The sequence below is a fragment of the Manis javanica genome, chromosome 1 (assembly GCF_040802235.1).
Source record: "Manis javanica isolate MJ-LG chromosome 1, MJ_LKY, whole genome shotgun sequence".
Lineage (NCBI taxonomy): Eukaryota > Metazoa > Chordata > Mammalia > Pholidota > Manidae > Manis > Manis javanica.
In genome coordinates this window covers 82624378-82641334 of record NC_133156.1, presented here as the reverse complement: position 1 = coordinate 82641334, position 16957 = coordinate 82624378, and the positions used below count along the sequence as shown (strand labels likewise).

Genomic DNA, 16957 nt, shown 5'->3' with positions numbered 1-16957 from the left:
TGTAATTGTCTGGACTAAAGATGGCATTTCTTATGCCTAGCTCTCATAACACCTGTTGGAGCTCAGCATGTCTGCCATCTAAAAGGAGAGGATGGCAGATCACCCTGACTGGGCCACATAGCACGAAGTGTGGCCATAAGCTAAATGAGAAAGGAATGATTCCCTGGGATCTGATGTATACTTTGTAACTGCTGCCTCAAGGCAGGCTGCACTGTCAGGGAAGACAGCTTTCCCACCTCTGATCCAGACAGAACAATTCCATCCACCCCTAAGTCCCACAGACACAGGAGCCAAGCTGATATTGACTCCAAGGGCTTCTGCCTAAACCGGGAGCCCAAATCCACCAGCTCAGCCTGAGTATAGGGGCTGACCATAGAGTGGTCCATGACCTGGGGAGGGGGCTGCTCCTCTCCTTCAGGAACTTTCAGCTGCTGGGTTTTTATTTTCTTGACAACCACTGGGCATGCTTTCAATACAGGAGAGGCTAGTGCTGCCAGCACCACCCCTTCATCATTCCCCAGCTCCTCCATTTCTGGGGTTGAGGTCACCTTTCTCTCCCCTCCCCCTAGTGCTTCCTCTGCTACAACCTTTACCTTTTCTACTGTGCCTCGCAGCAATGTTAGCTCAGTCTTCAGCAGCTCTCTTACCTTCAGCTCAATGCTGTGCAGCTGATGTTCTCATTACACCTCCGCCTGTGCTTCCCTCAGGAGCTCAACCCTTTCCCTGATGGCCTCTTCCTCCTTCAGAACACCTGTCAGCGCTGCTGTCTCATCTCCAATGGCACCTTGCTGCCGGTGCTCTCGTACTGCCTCCTCCCACATCAATGCCATTTCCCTCCTCAGGGCATCCACAGAAGTCTGCAGCTTGCATTCTCATGTCGCCTCTTGCAGCAATGCCACTTCCCTCCTCAGGGAATCTTCTGAAGTCTGCAGCTCACGTTCTCGCACCACCATTTCTTGAGTCTCCTCTGTAGACTTTTTTGAGACTGTGAGAAGCAGCCAACCCACAGTCCCCACTGCCTCACAGGCACTCTGCTTCTCAAAGGATCTGCTTACTATACCAAGGGCGACCCCTACTAACTTAGGTGTCACCTTCATTTGCCTCCAGTCCTGGGGTGGGACCCAGTCCTCTAGGAGGCAAACCACCTCAGATCACATACCCATTGGGGGACAATTCACTGTTTCTCCATTCACAGAGGAAGCCCGCTGAAGTACCCCTCCCGTAAGGGCACCCTGTCTTTTCCCTTGGTCAACAGTGAACCCTGCTGACTTTCGCCAATGTTTTGCCAATGGGTTTCAGCCCCAGACAAGTTCGCTATGGATTCAGTGTGACCAAAGGAATTGACAGCAAAACGTTCTTGGGGTGAAAGGGTTTAGTACCAGGCTTGTTCTCTGGTGGTAGGTCTAGCACTAGCGTCTCTACCTCCACACAGGGCACTGGGCCGAGCTCTCTATAAAGCACAATAATAGCTTATTTCCTAAAGGTGTGGAAGCGGCAGCCCAGCAATATACCTATTGCCTTCTCAGGGTATACCTGCTGCCTTCTGTGTTCAGCTCTAGTACTAGCAGTATAAGAATTCGGGGTAAGTGTCTGGAATCATGTCTACCAACACTACAATTCATTTATATTTACTGCTACAAATATCCCTATGAGTATCCTTGTGCCTTGGCATAGTCCATCCAAATCCGGTAGTAGTGACTTCTAGGAGGCTTTATTTACAATGGTCACATTAATTTCTCCTGATGTACTAGGTGCAAGATGTCTAAGGAATGCATACATGGGCTCTTACCATTATGCAACATCTTAAAACTGAAATTTTAATTTTTAAAAACATATAATTAAAAAATGTACAAGGCTAAATACAAAGAGTTTCTAATACTGTTGATATCTACCAATAATCTAAGTATAGGTACCAGGAATTTACCATCTAAAAATAAATGCTAGTATTGAGTAATTACTCTGTTCTTAAGACTGTTTTAAACAATCGCATGTAACTCTAAGTTGTACCTTATTTGCAAAAGAACACTCAGATTTCATTCTTCCTAATTCAAACCTTGGTTTAAGAAAAAGCATAATTGGAAACTGAACTGAAATAACTTTGGATTCACTTTCTCAGCTAAACTGATTTTTTCATGTTTTAATTGCCCCCTAATTTCTCTATTATTGTTACATGTCCTAAAATAAATTTTCCATCTGCTCTTTCCATGTTTGATTGTCATGTTGGTTCTCTCGGAAACTGCTAAACAAGCAGCTTTTCTAATCGCAATTTGTGGTTGTGGTACATTTCAGTGCTCATTCTGCATGTAGAAAATGCACTTGCTGTTTAAAAAATACAGAATAGATTGAATATAACTAGATAATTCCATTTGTGGATATAGATTGTACTCTACAGCAGTTTTACTCCCACATTTAGCAAATTCTGCCCAAATGAACAATTTCTGGGAAAAAGTAATTAAAGGGGCATAGCAAACATCTTTGCATCTTTCCTTCAAATTTTTTCTCTTTTACCAGGCTCTCAAAAGGTTTCAGTTCAATTTAAAAAGGAATAGTACATTAAAAAATAATAGCATAATGACATATTCTATAATTAGACACCTTTCTTAAAAGATTAGGAAACATGTTTCTATGTGAATATGTTTCCAAATTTAATTAAAGTGATTGGAATAACAATGAGTTATTTCAGAGGCTTCCCAGTATACATGTGTCGGGAAAATTGAAGTTCCAGTGTCCACGATTCACCTGAACCTAAACTACTTGATAATGTAACTGGCCTACAGCTAGGCTACTGCTTCCACACCTATCATAGGCAATAATCTATTATTTACTGAGTCACTATATAAAGAACTCCGCCCAGTGCTCTGGGCAGAGGCAGAGACAAAGGAGGATTACAGACCTGCAGACTGTTGGATGCAGATGTGATTCTAGTGCTCAACCTCTCACCAGGAGAATAAGCCAGGTAATAAACCCTTTTACCCCAAGAACATTTGTGAGGAAGTTGGGGTTCCTATGGCCAGGATCCTCACTGAATTTAAACCATTTGTTGATGTAACTGGCATGTTGTTAGGCTACCGCTTCCACATCTTTAGGCAATAAGCTATTATTGCACTATATAGAGTGCAGAGCTCGGCCCAGTGCTTTGGGTTGAGGAAGAGATGCTTGTACTTGACCTACCGACAGGAGAACAAGCAGGGTAATAAACCATTTCACCCTAAAGAAACATTCTACTGTTATTTCTTTGGTCACACTGAATCCATAGCCAATTTGCTGGGGCTGAAACCCATTGGCAAGACAATTGGTGAAGTCTGCAGGTTTCATTGTTGACCAAGGAAAAAGATAGGCTGCCCTTATAGGAGGGGTGCTTCAGCAGGCTCCCCCTATGAATTGGGAGACAGTGTACTGTCCTCTAATGGGTATGTGGTCTGAGGTGGCTTGTGTCCTAGAGGGCTGGGTCCCACCCCAGCACTGGACGCAAGTAGAGGTGATACCTGAGGCAGTAGGGGTAGCCCTTGGTATAGTAAGTAGGTCTTTTGAGAGACAGAGTGCCTGAGAGGCAGCGGGGACTGTGGTTGACTTCTCCTCACAGTATTTAAAAAGTCTATGCAAGAGAAGGACATGCTCCTGTAAAAGACCCAAGAAATGGCAGCATGAGAATGCAAACTGCAAACTTCTGTGGATTCCCTGAAGAAGGAAATGGCATTGATGTGGGAGCAGGCAGCACTGGAATGCCAGCAAGGTGCTGTTGAAGAGGTAAAAGATTCCTTACAGAATGAAATGGCAGAACTGCCAGGTGCTCTGAAGGAAGAAAGGCCATAAAGGAAAAAGACAAACTCCTGAGGGAAGCACAGGCAGAGGTGGCATGAGAACACCAGCTTCAAAGCATTAAGGTGAAGGTCTGAGAGCTGCTGAAGACTGAGCTAACATTGCTGCGAGGCACAGTAGAAAAGGTAAAGGTTGTAGCAGAGGAGGCACTCGGAAGAGGGGAGAGAAAGGTGCCATCAGCCCCAGAATGGAGGAGCTGGGGAATGATGAAGGGGTGGTGCCGGCGGCACTGGTGCCTCCTGTATTGAAAGCACGCCCAGTGGTTGTAAAGAAAATAAAGACCTAGCAGGTGAGAATTCCCCAAGGAGAGGAGCCACTCCCTCCCCAAGTTATGGAGCACTCTGTGGTCTGCCCCTATATTCAGGCTGAGCTGGTGGATTTGGGCTCCCGGTTTAGACAGAAGCCCTCGGAGTCATTATTAGCTTGGCTCCTGTGTCTGTGGGACTTAGGGGTGGATGGAATTGTTCTGTCTGGATCAGAGGTGGGAAAGCTGTCTTCCCTGACAGTGCAGCCTGCCTTGAGGCAGCAGTTACAAAGTATACATCAGATCCCAGGGAATCATTCCTTTCTCATTTAGCTTATGGCCACACTTCGTGCTATGTGGCCCAGTCAGGGTGATCTGCCATCCTCTCCTTTTAGATGGCAGACATGCTGAGCTCCAACAGGTGTTATGAGAGCTAGGCATAAGAAATGCCATCTTTAGTCCAGACAATTACAATGCAAATGAAGAGATTTTCACTACTGGGATGAGAAATATTGTACTTCAAATGGCTCTTACATTCCTCTTTGGATCTCTAGTGGCCATTCTTTCCCCTCACTTAGGGAAGCCCATAAACGAGGTGACACGTACAATAGCAGACTTAAGAGAGGCTGAAGCAATGAGAACATGGAAAGTAATAAGGTCTCCTACTCACAAGAAGAATTTAAAGGGCCCCATGAAGGTTACGAGGACGCAGATGTGGGTTGAATTAATACGGGCAGGAGCAGATGGGAGGAAATTAGACAGGAAGTCAAATAGGATCTTACTAGATCTATGGCAACAACTGAAACCAGAGAAGCAGTTCAAGCCATGAACACCAAAGAGGCAGAGGTCAGAGACAGAGCCACAAGTCTGGCCTGGGTGTTTGCAAGACTTCCTGCTGGAGAGCAAGCCAACCTCACTTGAGCCCACACAGGAAGATGATTGGGGAACATGGTTCAACTGAGGGGAAGGTCGAGGTATCTGCCCTGAGGGATTCAGGAAGGTCCGTAGGCTACATGTTGAAATAGCTATCCTTTGGTCCCCAGTGAACATACAATGTGTCCTGGCTCTGGTGGACACAGGGGCTGAATGTTCACTGATTCATGTTAACCCTGCGCGGTTCCACAGGACCCCCACTATCATAGACAGATATGGGGGTAAGGCTGTCAGAGTGAAACAAGTTAAAATCCCTGAGTATATTTTGGGAATTCATATCCTGCAGGGTCTATGGTTGCAGACCACTGCAGGTGAGTTCAGACTTAGCGTATGTGTGGTGAAGGCAGTTCTGACGGAACATGCTAGGCACAGGCCCATAGCTTTGCCTGTGCCTCAGCGGGTGACTAATACCAAACAATACAAACTGCCTGGAGGACATCAAGAGATTGGAGAGACTCTCCAGGAGCTGGAAAAGGTGGATATTATAAAGCCCACCCATAGTCCTTTCAACTCCCCAGTGTGGCCTGTGAAAAAGCCAGATGGCTCCTGGTGCATGACTGTGGATTACAGAGAATTGAATAAAGTCATACCCCCTGTGCATGCTGCTGTCCCCTCTATTGCAGGCTTGATGGAGACCCTCAGCCATGAACTAGGAACCTACCATTGTGTGGTAGATCTTGCTATTGCCTTCCTTTCCATTGGCATTGAGCAGGAAAGTCAGGAACAGTTTGCCTTCACATGGGAAGGACGGCAGTGGACTTTTACCATCCTCCCACAGGGATACCTGCACAGCCCCACCACCTGTCATAGACTTGTAGCCCAGGACTTGGCTACATGGGAGAAACTGCCAACAGTGCAGCTGTGCCATTATATTGATGATGTCATGCTCACGTCCAATTCTCTTTCAGATATAGAAGGTGCAGCAGCTAGACTGCTGCAACATTTACAGGAGAAAGGATGCACTGTGAACAGCACCAAGGTTCAGGGACCTGGTTTGTCTGTTAAATTATTGGGGGTCGTCTGGTCAGGTAAGACCAAAGTTATACCAGAAGCAGTTATAGATAAAGTCCAGGCCTTTCCTACCCCCACAACTGTAACATTGCTACAGGAATTTCTGAGTCTTCTAGGCTACTGGAGAGTGTTTATACCACACTTGGTGCAAATTCTGAAGCCCTTATACCGGTTGGTATGGAAGGGCTTCAGGTGGAACTGGGATGAGACATGTGCATTTGCCTTTATTACAGCCAAATGGGCAGTCAAGGCCATGCAGGTCTTGAGTGTGACAGATCCATCAAGGCCTTGTGAGCTGGATGTTCATGTCACTGAAGATGGTTATGGCTGGGGTCTCTGGCAGGGGCTTGAATGAACTCGCCAACCCATTGGATTCTGGTCACAACTCTGGAAGGGAGCAGAGGTACAATACACTTTGATAGAAAAACAACTGGCTGCTGTGTATCACACCTTGCTGGCTACAGAACCCATCACTGGAATGGCCCCGATAAAGGTAATAACCACCTATCCCATCTTGGGGTGTGTACGAGACTGGACCCAAAGCCAAGGAGTGGTGTGGCACAAACACCCACACTAGCCAAGTGAGGTGCTTACCTAAAGCAGCGTAGTGCCCTCTCTAGTAAACCCTTGAGTGAAGAACTCCAACGCTTGTGGGGCCGGTGACATATACTAGTGAAAAGCAGGAAGAACTTGCTTTTGAACCATTAGTAGCAGAGAGTCCCTTAGTAGCTGAGAGTCCCTATCGGAAGGGAAGAGCCCCTATACCTGAAAATGCATGGTATACAGATGGCTCCAGCCATGGGCAGACCCCAAAATGGAGGGCCACAGCTTTCTATCCTAAGACTGAGACAAAATGGATGGAAGATGGTGAGGGGAAGAGCAGCAATGGGCAGAGTTGTGGGCTGTGTAGCTTGTGGTCAGTCAGGAGCCCTCCCCTATAGTTGTCTGCACTGACAAATGGGCTGCCTATCAGGGCTTGACCCTGTGGCTACCAACCTGGTACCATGCCAACTGGCTGGTTGGTCACCAACCCTTTTGGGGGCAAGAATTATGGCAAGACTTATGGGCCTGTGGTCAGACCAAAATAATTATAGTATACCATGTGACAGGTCATTTGTCACTGGCACCCCCAGGAAATGATGAGGCAGATAAATTGGCCCAGATACGTTGGTTAGAAGGACATCCTGCCTTTGATGTAACCAAATGGCTACATCAGCATTTGTTGCATGCAGGGCAAAAGACAATGTGGGCTGTAGCCCATCGGTGGGGCTTGCCTTTGACCTTCGAAGAAGTTAGTAGAGCCCGGCAGGAGTGTGTCATGTGCTACAAAAGAGACTTACACCGAGTTCCACAGCATCATGGAACAATAGCTAAGCGGACTATATCCCTCGTAAGGTGGCAGATAGACTATACTGGGCTTCTACCTGTGTCAGAAGGATATCGGTATGTGATGACCTGTGTGGTCACAGCTACTGGACTTCTGGTTCCTTTTCCTACCTGTTATGCAGACCAGCAGGGGACCAAAAGAGGCCTGGAGCATCTCTTTGCTGCCTATGGCCGATCACAGGTGATTGAGAGTGATCAGAGCACCCATTTTACTGGACATACACTGCAAGAATGGGTACAACAGCTGGGAGTCAAGTGGAAGTTTCACGTGCCATACAATCCTACTGCAGCAGGCATGGTAGAGAGGCACAATGGCTTGTTAAAATCCGGACTAAAGTCAGATACCAACAGTCTGCAGGGATGGTCAGTCTACTTATGGACCGTACTAGGGCGTTTGAATGAGAGACCCCAAAAGGGAGCTCTGAGCCACATAGACATGTTAACACATATGGCTGCCTCCCCTATACAACTACAAGTACAAACCAAGGAAGACTCACTGAAGCTGAGGTTTGGCCACCAGAATAACATCTTGCTGCCAGCACCGACTGCACGGAACCCCAGGGACTCCATTGAGTGGACATGGCCTTGGACCTTTTGACACATGGACCAACGATGGCTGGCTCTCCTGGCACCTTAGGGACAAGGCCTGGAAGCTGGTCTCCTGTGTAATCCTGGAATAACAGCAGAGTGGGCCCCAAAGGTCACAGTAATATATCCTGAATGGCCAGAAGGTAGGAGCATCTTACCAGGGAGTTTTGTTTTATCATTAGGGCCAGAGTATGCACCTCCAGTAGCACTATATATAGACCCTTCAGTAACCCCCATGGGGAGAAGAGTAAAAGTATGGTATACTAGACCTGAAGGGACCCCCTTCCTGCTACAGTCCTATGACAGGACCACTCTCTTGTATGCATCCTACCTGATGGACAAGATTTGCCTATGTTGGTGGCATTAAAATATGTCTTATCACCCCTAAAGTCTTTGTGGATTAGGAACTTCCTCTGGCTTGAGGATTATTATAATTTTTGTTATTAGGAACCTCCTCTGGCTTGAGGATTATTATAATTTTTGTATCAAAATCTTGCTGTATCTTAATTTTTATTATCTCTAAGTTGTTGTTATCCTCTGTTGCTGTTGTGGAACCTGGTTACAGTGCTCCAGCTTTCTTGCACAGGGACCATTGCGGAAGACTGAAAGCAGGTAGACTGTAAGACAAGAATCCTGGAGGGGTGGAGTGTGGGGAATTTGGGGTTCCTATGGCCAGGATTCTCACTGAACTTAAACCACCTAATGGCATAACTGGCCTGTTGATAGGTTACCACTTACACACCTTTAGGCAATAAGCTATTATTGCGCTATATAGAGAGCTCGGCTCAGTGCTCTGGGCGGAGGCAGAGACGCTAGTGCTCAACCTACAGCCAGGAGAACAAGCTGGGTAATAAACCCTTTCACCCCAAGAACGTTTTGCTGTCGATTCCTTTGGTCACACTGAATCCATAGCGAACTTGCCCGGGGCTGAAACCCATTGGCAAGATATTATACCCTGGGGAGATGGGGCAGGTGGAAGAGCAAAGGGTTTGCCAGTGTTAGTAACAGTGTCTCAGGTTGGATTCCCTGGAAGCAGATCCTAACCCAAGGATTCATGGGCAAGTGATTTATTAAGCATGTGCTTCAGGAGAAACCAATAAAGTGAAAAAGCAAGACACGGAAGAGGTTGAAGTTAATCCAATGCTATTTTAGGCAAAGGCCCCTGGAGGGCCGCTTTAGGCTCATTCAGAGGGAATTTTGAAGTATTAGTTATGCCTTAGTTTATCTCAATGCATAAATGCACCTCCAGGGAAGATTGGCTTGATTAAATTACATTGCTGCCAAATGGTTGGTCACCTCAAGGGTTGATAACATATTGTGCAATTAACATCAGTCTCCATTTAACACCACTCAATTTGTGGGCCTGAAGTGGGAAAGACTATGGTTGAAGCAGGTTGGGTTTATCTTAAGAAAAACATGGTTTATATTTGTTGAGAAATCTAAACAAAGCAGGCATATAATGTTCTGGTGAAAAATTCTCTCTTCATTTCTCCACCTCTATCCACAAGTATAACCACTATTAATTATTTGGTATGTACCTATTTTAGGCCTTTCATTAAATATTTCTCTGTAACTATTGAAAAACACTTGGGAAAACAACAAAAAATAATTCTTGATTCTATTACTTTTAAAAAACATATGAATAAAAGGGCAAGTCCCCTGTCTTCTCCTCAGATGTAACTTCTAGAAATAATTGCTGTTTTAAATTTGGTATTTATTTTTCCCTATTTTCCAAGTTTATACAGACATAGCTGCAAATATATATTTATATAGAAAACTATAATATGCTATATTTATTAACCAGTGCATTGCTTTTCTCAGTTAAGAATATGCACAAATTTCCAAAGTAATATCTATAAATATATCACATTCTGTTTAATTCTTGTATAAAATCTGCTTGATGTAAAACATCATAATTTACTCAGCCATTCTGTTTTACTGGACATTAAATTGTTTCTAGATTTTTCCTTCAAAATAATACTAAATTAAATATATTTCTACTGATATTATACTACTGCTTTTGTAGAACAGATTTGCAGGAAAGGGATTTTTGTGTCATTGTATATATCTTTTCATTTAATATATATCACCATGTGGGGAAAATTGAAGTTACTATGTCCAGGATCCTCACCTGAACTTAAACTACTTGATAGTGTAAATGATGTAACTGGACTACTGCTAGGCTACTGCTTCCACACCCATAGGCAATAAGCTCTTCTTGACTGAGTCACTATATAAAGAGTTCTGCCCAGTGCTCTGAAAGGAGGCAGAGATGGAGGTGGATTACAGACCTGCAGACTATTGGATGGAGAGGTGATTCTAGTGCTCGACCTACTGGAAGAATAAAGCCAGGTAATAAACCCTTTTACCCCAAGAATGTTCCATTATCATTCCTTGGTCTCATTGAATCCATAGTGAACTTGCCCAGGGCTGAAACCCATTGGGAAGACATACCATTATAGCAGTTTTTTAAAATAATGAGAAGTCTCCAAAACATATGTTTTAAAAAATCAATTCTATTGCAGCAGATATGTAAATTAATAGGAGGAAACATTGTGTATTTTATAAAGCAATCTAAAACAATATATTATAAAGATGAGAGATCTGATTGCTTTACTTATTTTTCACAAAATACACAAGCTTTTTATTTATACAGTATGATAAAGGCATGACATGACATTCATGGCCTAGTGTCAAAAAATAAAAGAAATTCCACAGAGCTAAAAAGGAATTTATAATAATCTAGGTAGTTGTCTATCTTTATTCAGCATGCAGAGATACATGTTCCACAGTGGTACTAATTTAAGTTCTCCTTTTCTCTCCCTTTTCTCCCCCTTTGCACATTTATGATGCCTCCATTTTTCATCCTTAAATAACCATCAAAAGTTTCTGATCTAGTTCTAGTTTGCCTTCTTTCTTCTCTTTCCTTTTCTTCTTGAGTCTTCATTTCAAATTAAAGTGTGAGCACAGAATAAAACCCCTCAAGAAACAAGGGAAGAGAAGAAACCGAATGGGAAAGCGGGAATTCTCTTTAAAAAGGAGAGAAATTGTCTTGACTACTATCTCTATGTTTAGTAGTCACTAATTCCATAAGGGATTTGAGGCTATTTTTAAAACATATACAATACAATGAAAAAAAATATTGACAGAAATGAGGCCAAGTATCAATGAAACCTACCTTACATACTATAGATTCCTATACAGTAATTACATTCAGATCTAAAACTTGGCTTTGACCTGGACGGCAATCAAAACAGAAGAATGGACTTCTTGGTTCTGCTGAGGACATAGAAAGCTAGAAAGTACATCACTCCCACCCTTACAACAACAAAATTCCAACCATTACAAAACCACAACTTGTTTTAAACCCAACAGAAAGTTAAGTTTCAGGGTAACTAACCTGAAACCTAAGGAAAGATGGGAACCACCAAGAAGAGACAGATCATGAACACTTATTCATCCTGACACCACACAATCTAGTAAAGAGAATTAGCCAAAAATTTTAATCTACTGGTAGAGGCCAAAAGTGAACTAATGTGAGGAAACAGTACATCTAGGAGACAGAAACACAGGGAGGATTCATACCTACTCCCCAGCTGTTCTTCAGACCTCACTAGGTGTATACAAAAACAGTTGGGGCAAACTTTTTAGAATTAAAATTAATGTTTCATGCAAGTTGTTTCTAAGAATCGAAAAAGAACACATTGTATGAAATGAATACCTTAATATCAAAACAGACATTTAACAGTATAAAAGAAAAAAACAAATGTAAGACCCTGATTAAATCTTACCTAATCCTACAGAATATTTCTAAAGTAAGATAATACTTATTGGCTAATATTTGTCTCAGGGATAGAGTGATCAGGGAATGTGATTATCAATTGGGGATGAAGAGAACGAAAAATAAAATAAATGAAATGAAATAAAATCAGTCCACAAATGGAATGATGATGATAATAAGCTTAATATTTACTCTGTGTACCCAAACTTTAATTAAAAAAGAAAGTTAACAACAGCCAGAAGATATGGTAAATCACATGAAGCATCCTTTTTTTTTGGAATGGTCAGAAATCACCCTGGAGAGAGCTAATATATTTTGTTACCTGTCAATCTATATTCTCTTCCCATAGGTAGATAGAGTCATCTGGTTGGTCCTGTCTCTGTGAACAAAAACTTATTGGGCATTTTATGATGTCCTAGCAAGAATCTCTTGGCTTCAGTATTATGAAAACTCTGAGAAAGCAAGACCCACACAGTCAGAATTTTGCACAAGTAATATAGAACAATGAAAGTTAGAAAGTAAAAAAAACAACAAAAAAAACTGCATCACCTAGAAATAGAATAAACATTAGGTAAATATCATTATAGACAACTCTATGGTCACATCTATAGATAGAGGGATAGAAGAATGTAGAGGTATATGGAAGTAATTTCATAAATGTGAACACACTATGCATGTTATTTTTAAACTATTACATTAATTCTATTTAAATGTAACAAAAGAAATAGGGAATCAAGTGAAGCTGAAATAATTGCTAACTATACATAACTATTTCTACATCTCAAGAGACCCTAAAATATTCCTTCTGACAAAAGAAAAAAAATTGTGCTGGTCATACACACACTTCCCATATAGCCTTCACTCAGTTTCCTGATTCCTCTGTTTTTAACATCGTACATTACATTCAGTTGGAAAAACTAAATATTTCCAAAGTGAGAGGAGAAATTCGACTAGAAATTAAATGTGGGATTATTGCATATAGGTAGTTTTTGAAGCTCTCTCTATGGAAGAAATTGCCTGGGGAGTGAATGTATGAAAAGAGTCTAGGGATAAACCTTAGGGTACCCAATAATTAATATCTAGATAGAGGGCAATGAGGCTACAAACAGAGAAGGAATGGTAGCCAGAAATATAGGGGATAACCATGAAAATGCATGTGTTTCCTGAAAGGAGTAGCCAAGGATATCAAATGCTACAGAAAAAAGAAGTGTCCCTTAGATATATGACATGTAGGTCCCTCTTTAAGTAGGAAAACAGAAAACTTACCAACAATGAACATATTCAGTATTTCATAGGAAGGTGACATTCTGGGGAATTTTAATGAAAATGGTAAAATTTCTTTTAGAATTTCTATTAACAATTTTCAGTGAAATTTAAGGCAAAATTGCATTTATGAAAAGGAGTCTATAAGTAGAGTAATGACTTCAGGTTCTGCACTTGCAATTATACATGCCATATACATGCTAGAATGTGTTTTGAGGACATTTCAATATTCAGACCTCTCCTAATCATAGTTGATTAGATCAAGGGAGGATTCTCATTATATAGCCAAGTCAGAGTTCTTCCCAAACCCAAATCCAGGTTTGGAATAAGACAGTTGAGCCAACTTCATGAGCTTGTAATAACAAATGGAGTTGGCCATTTTGCCCCACTGAGGGTTGTATGAGCCAGAAAGCTATCTGCCCTAAAAGAGGAGGTTTGTACTGATCTGCCTCTCATTTCTTTAATTCTCTTGTTGTGTATGTTTTATTTGCCATTGTACTATCCAGGGAATTCTTATTTTTCTATGTGTACTTCAGCTCTAGAATTTCCAGGGTTTTTATTTAATAGGCTAAGTCACTATTCATAATTTCCAGTTCTTAGCTGACATTTGGAGATTAGGCTTTTAATTCCAAAATCATAGTAAGAATAATTATTTTGCATCTGTGGCTGGTAATTTCATTGATAGCCTATGGTTCTATTTCATTGTCTATTGTGTTGCTTGTTGCTCATGTTTTCCTCTCATCTTTGGTTGTATGCTTGATGTTCTATATTTTAAAGAATACAGAAATAATTTTAAGCCTAAAATGAAGTATTTTCCTTCAGAGAGAATTTCTGTTTACTTTTGTCAGGCATTTGGAGACACAAGCAAAACAGGTGATCTTAAGTCAAATTCAAGGTTTGAGCTTTTCTGTACAACCCTTATGACTTAGAGGTTGCTCAGTACTTGCAAACGTTGAATTACTTTCTTTTTGTCCTTACTTCTAAGGGGTGGATCTTAGGGTTGCTTACCAGGGCCATCCTCTGTGGTCAAGCCTTGGACTCAGCTTTTGTTGCACTGAAGAAGTTGTCAAAGATAGTTTAGAGTCTCAAAGTTCTTTCTAGATCTGCAAATGCCTCCTTCACGGAAGGAGCCCCAAAGACCTGGTATACTTGGATTTCTATATTTTCCTGGACATTGACATGGTAACTCCTTACTCTTGTTTTGAACAGTAATATTGTTCTGGTTGGTGATCGTGTTTTGTAGAGTATGAAACTTACCAATTTGTGAGTTCCTCTTTAAGAAAAAGCATACAAAATCAGATATAGGGTCATGCCAATGAGAAGTCCTGAAAACTAGTTTCATTAGCTTCATGGTAAATCTCCCTCTGGTTGGCTTCACTTGGTGGTTTGGTCCACATTACCGGGTCTTCATTACCGGAAGTGGAAGGCATCTTAATGTACTTTTTTTTATTAAGGTATCATTGATATACACTCTTATGAAGGTTTCACAAGAAAAACACTGTGGTTATTACATTCACCCTTATCATCGAGACCCCCCATATCCCATTGCAGAAAAATTTGGAACGCTTCACGAATTTACATGTCATCCTCGCGCAGGGGCCATGCTAATCTTCTCTGTATCGTTCCAATCTTAGCATATGTGCTGCTGAAGTGAACACCATCTTCATGTATTTTTAAAGACATGTACCCTATTCAATATGGTGTAATATTCACATCATGAAGAACAGCAGAGTTAACAGAGAAGAACATCTTTCCTTTTTTCACATGTATTTCCTCTTTGAATGGAATGGTAGTCAGAATCAACCACATTATTTATATAGTTATTTATATCCCACTCTTACTTTTTTTTTTCTCATACTAGTAAGCACATTTGAATATGCAGAAGTTAAATCTGTATGTAATGCAATTCCATTTATATATATAATTTTTCCTTTGAGGGCTTCTTTAACACAACAGTTATTTCAAAGTGCATGTTCTAATTCCAAATGAACATGAATTTTTAGCTACTTTTTATTGTCAATTACAAACTATTTCACTACTGCTAGCATTAAACCTGTATGGCTTATGGTTTTTGGAATTGTTGAGATTATGTTGAGGCCAATGACTTCTTAATGTTTGTGTATTTTTTAAAATAATGCATATTTTCTGTTGTTAGCAAGTTCTTTATAAATTAATTAAAGCTATTAAATGTGTTATTAAAATTTGCTATAGCTTTACCTATTTTTAATTTTATTTGTTGATATATGAAATTCCAAATGCCTAATGGCATTCTTAATGTGGTTGCACTTTGTCAATTCTGTTACATGCAAAAAATGGTATTTGGTGGACCAGAAATCATGAGTACTCTGTGAAAAAAATAAAGAGAATAGGATCTAATTGAAGAATTTAAATTCTAAAACACAAGCAGAGATAGGTGGTACACCTCTTACTATGATGTAATAACAGGGATTAGATTTATATTTCCACGAGGAACAGTTAAAAAACTGGACTAAATATTGAAAAGAACTGTTTTAAGAAAGTGAACAAGAGTAGGTTTAGGACCATTAAGGGAAATAAAATGGGTGAACTCCATGATTTCCTGGCTTTCTACTTGTAGTTACATTCCAAACTGTGAAACATGGGGGGCAGAATGGTGCTCTTGCTGAGCTGGTGACCCAGAGATTACGGAGGCTGAGGCACCTGGGAATTGCAGGCCAAAGACAGACCACTGGCTTTAAGCTGAGCACTTTCTAGAGCGCACAGAGATGAGAATACTTGATGTTCACTCAGAGAATTCAACAAAAATCCCAGAACCATGTAGGACTACACTCTTCCTAGAGTTAAGATTACTCTAAGCACACCCAAACAAATTCTGAAAATGCTGGGGTAGCCACAAATAAAATCTAAAGCCTAGCAATAGCAGAATATAAGGGCAATACACAAAAATAATTTTTATTTATATATACTAGCAAATAAACTATTATAAATTTAAAATTCTAAATACCATTTAAACTAGCAGTAAAAGCATGAATTATTTAGGGATAAACTTAACATAATGTATCCAGGAGCCAGACCTGGACACTGGAAAGTACAAAGATTGTTATGAGAAATTAAGGGAGATTTAAATAAATGGAGACATATACTATGTTCATTAATCAGAATAGCCAATATTGTTAAGATGTCAATTCTTCCTAAATTCATCTGTAGATTTGATACAATTCTAATCAAAATCCAAGATTTTTAAATATAAATTGATAAAGTATTTCTAAATTAGATTAGAATGGCTAAAATGGAAAAGACTAAGAGTACAAATTAAGGATGTGGAACAAGTGGAATGAACATTGTTGGTGAGAAGACAAAGTGGTACAGCTACTGTATTAATCTTCTATTGTTATGTAGCAAATTATAACAAACAGCAGCTTAAAACAACACAGATTTATTATTTTACATTTCTGTAAGTCAGAAGTCTGGACATGGCTTAGGGGTGTCTTCTGCTTAGGGTATCACAAGATTGCCATTAAGTTGTGGCCATGCTAAGTTCTCATTTCAGGATTCAGTACTTTTCCAACTCCCTCAGCGTCTTGGCAGAATTAATTTACTTGTGGCTATAGAAATCATGGCACCTTGCTTCTTCAAAGATAGTAAGAGAGACTCTAAAGTGAGTCTACTTGCAACACAAGAGTATTATATATAATGTAATGTGTTGACAAGAATTGCATCCCCTCACATTTGCCATACTCCATTGCTTAGAAAAGTCACAAGTTTTATCCATACTCAAAGGGTAGGAGTTATAAAAGAGAATGAACACTGGCAGGCAGGGATCATGGGGGCCACCTTAAAGTCTGTCTTCCATAGCCAGACTGAAAAACAGTTTGGTAGATTCTTAAGAAGTTAAATATACACTGTCACATCACTCACCATTTCTAAGTATCTATCTGAGAAAAATTAATGCA

General features: G+C 40.9%; 1 non-coding gene across 1 annotated transcript; it reads right to left on the bottom strand.

Moving 5' to 3' along the window:
- Positions 1–14576: 14576 nt before the first annotated feature.
- LOC118971288 (U6 spliceosomal RNA) lies at positions 14577–14683 on the bottom strand. The gene has a single exon (XR_005059664.2). It is a non-coding gene; the product is annotated as a U6 spliceosomal RNA (small nuclear RNA).
- Positions 14684–16957: the final 2274 nt, after the last annotated feature.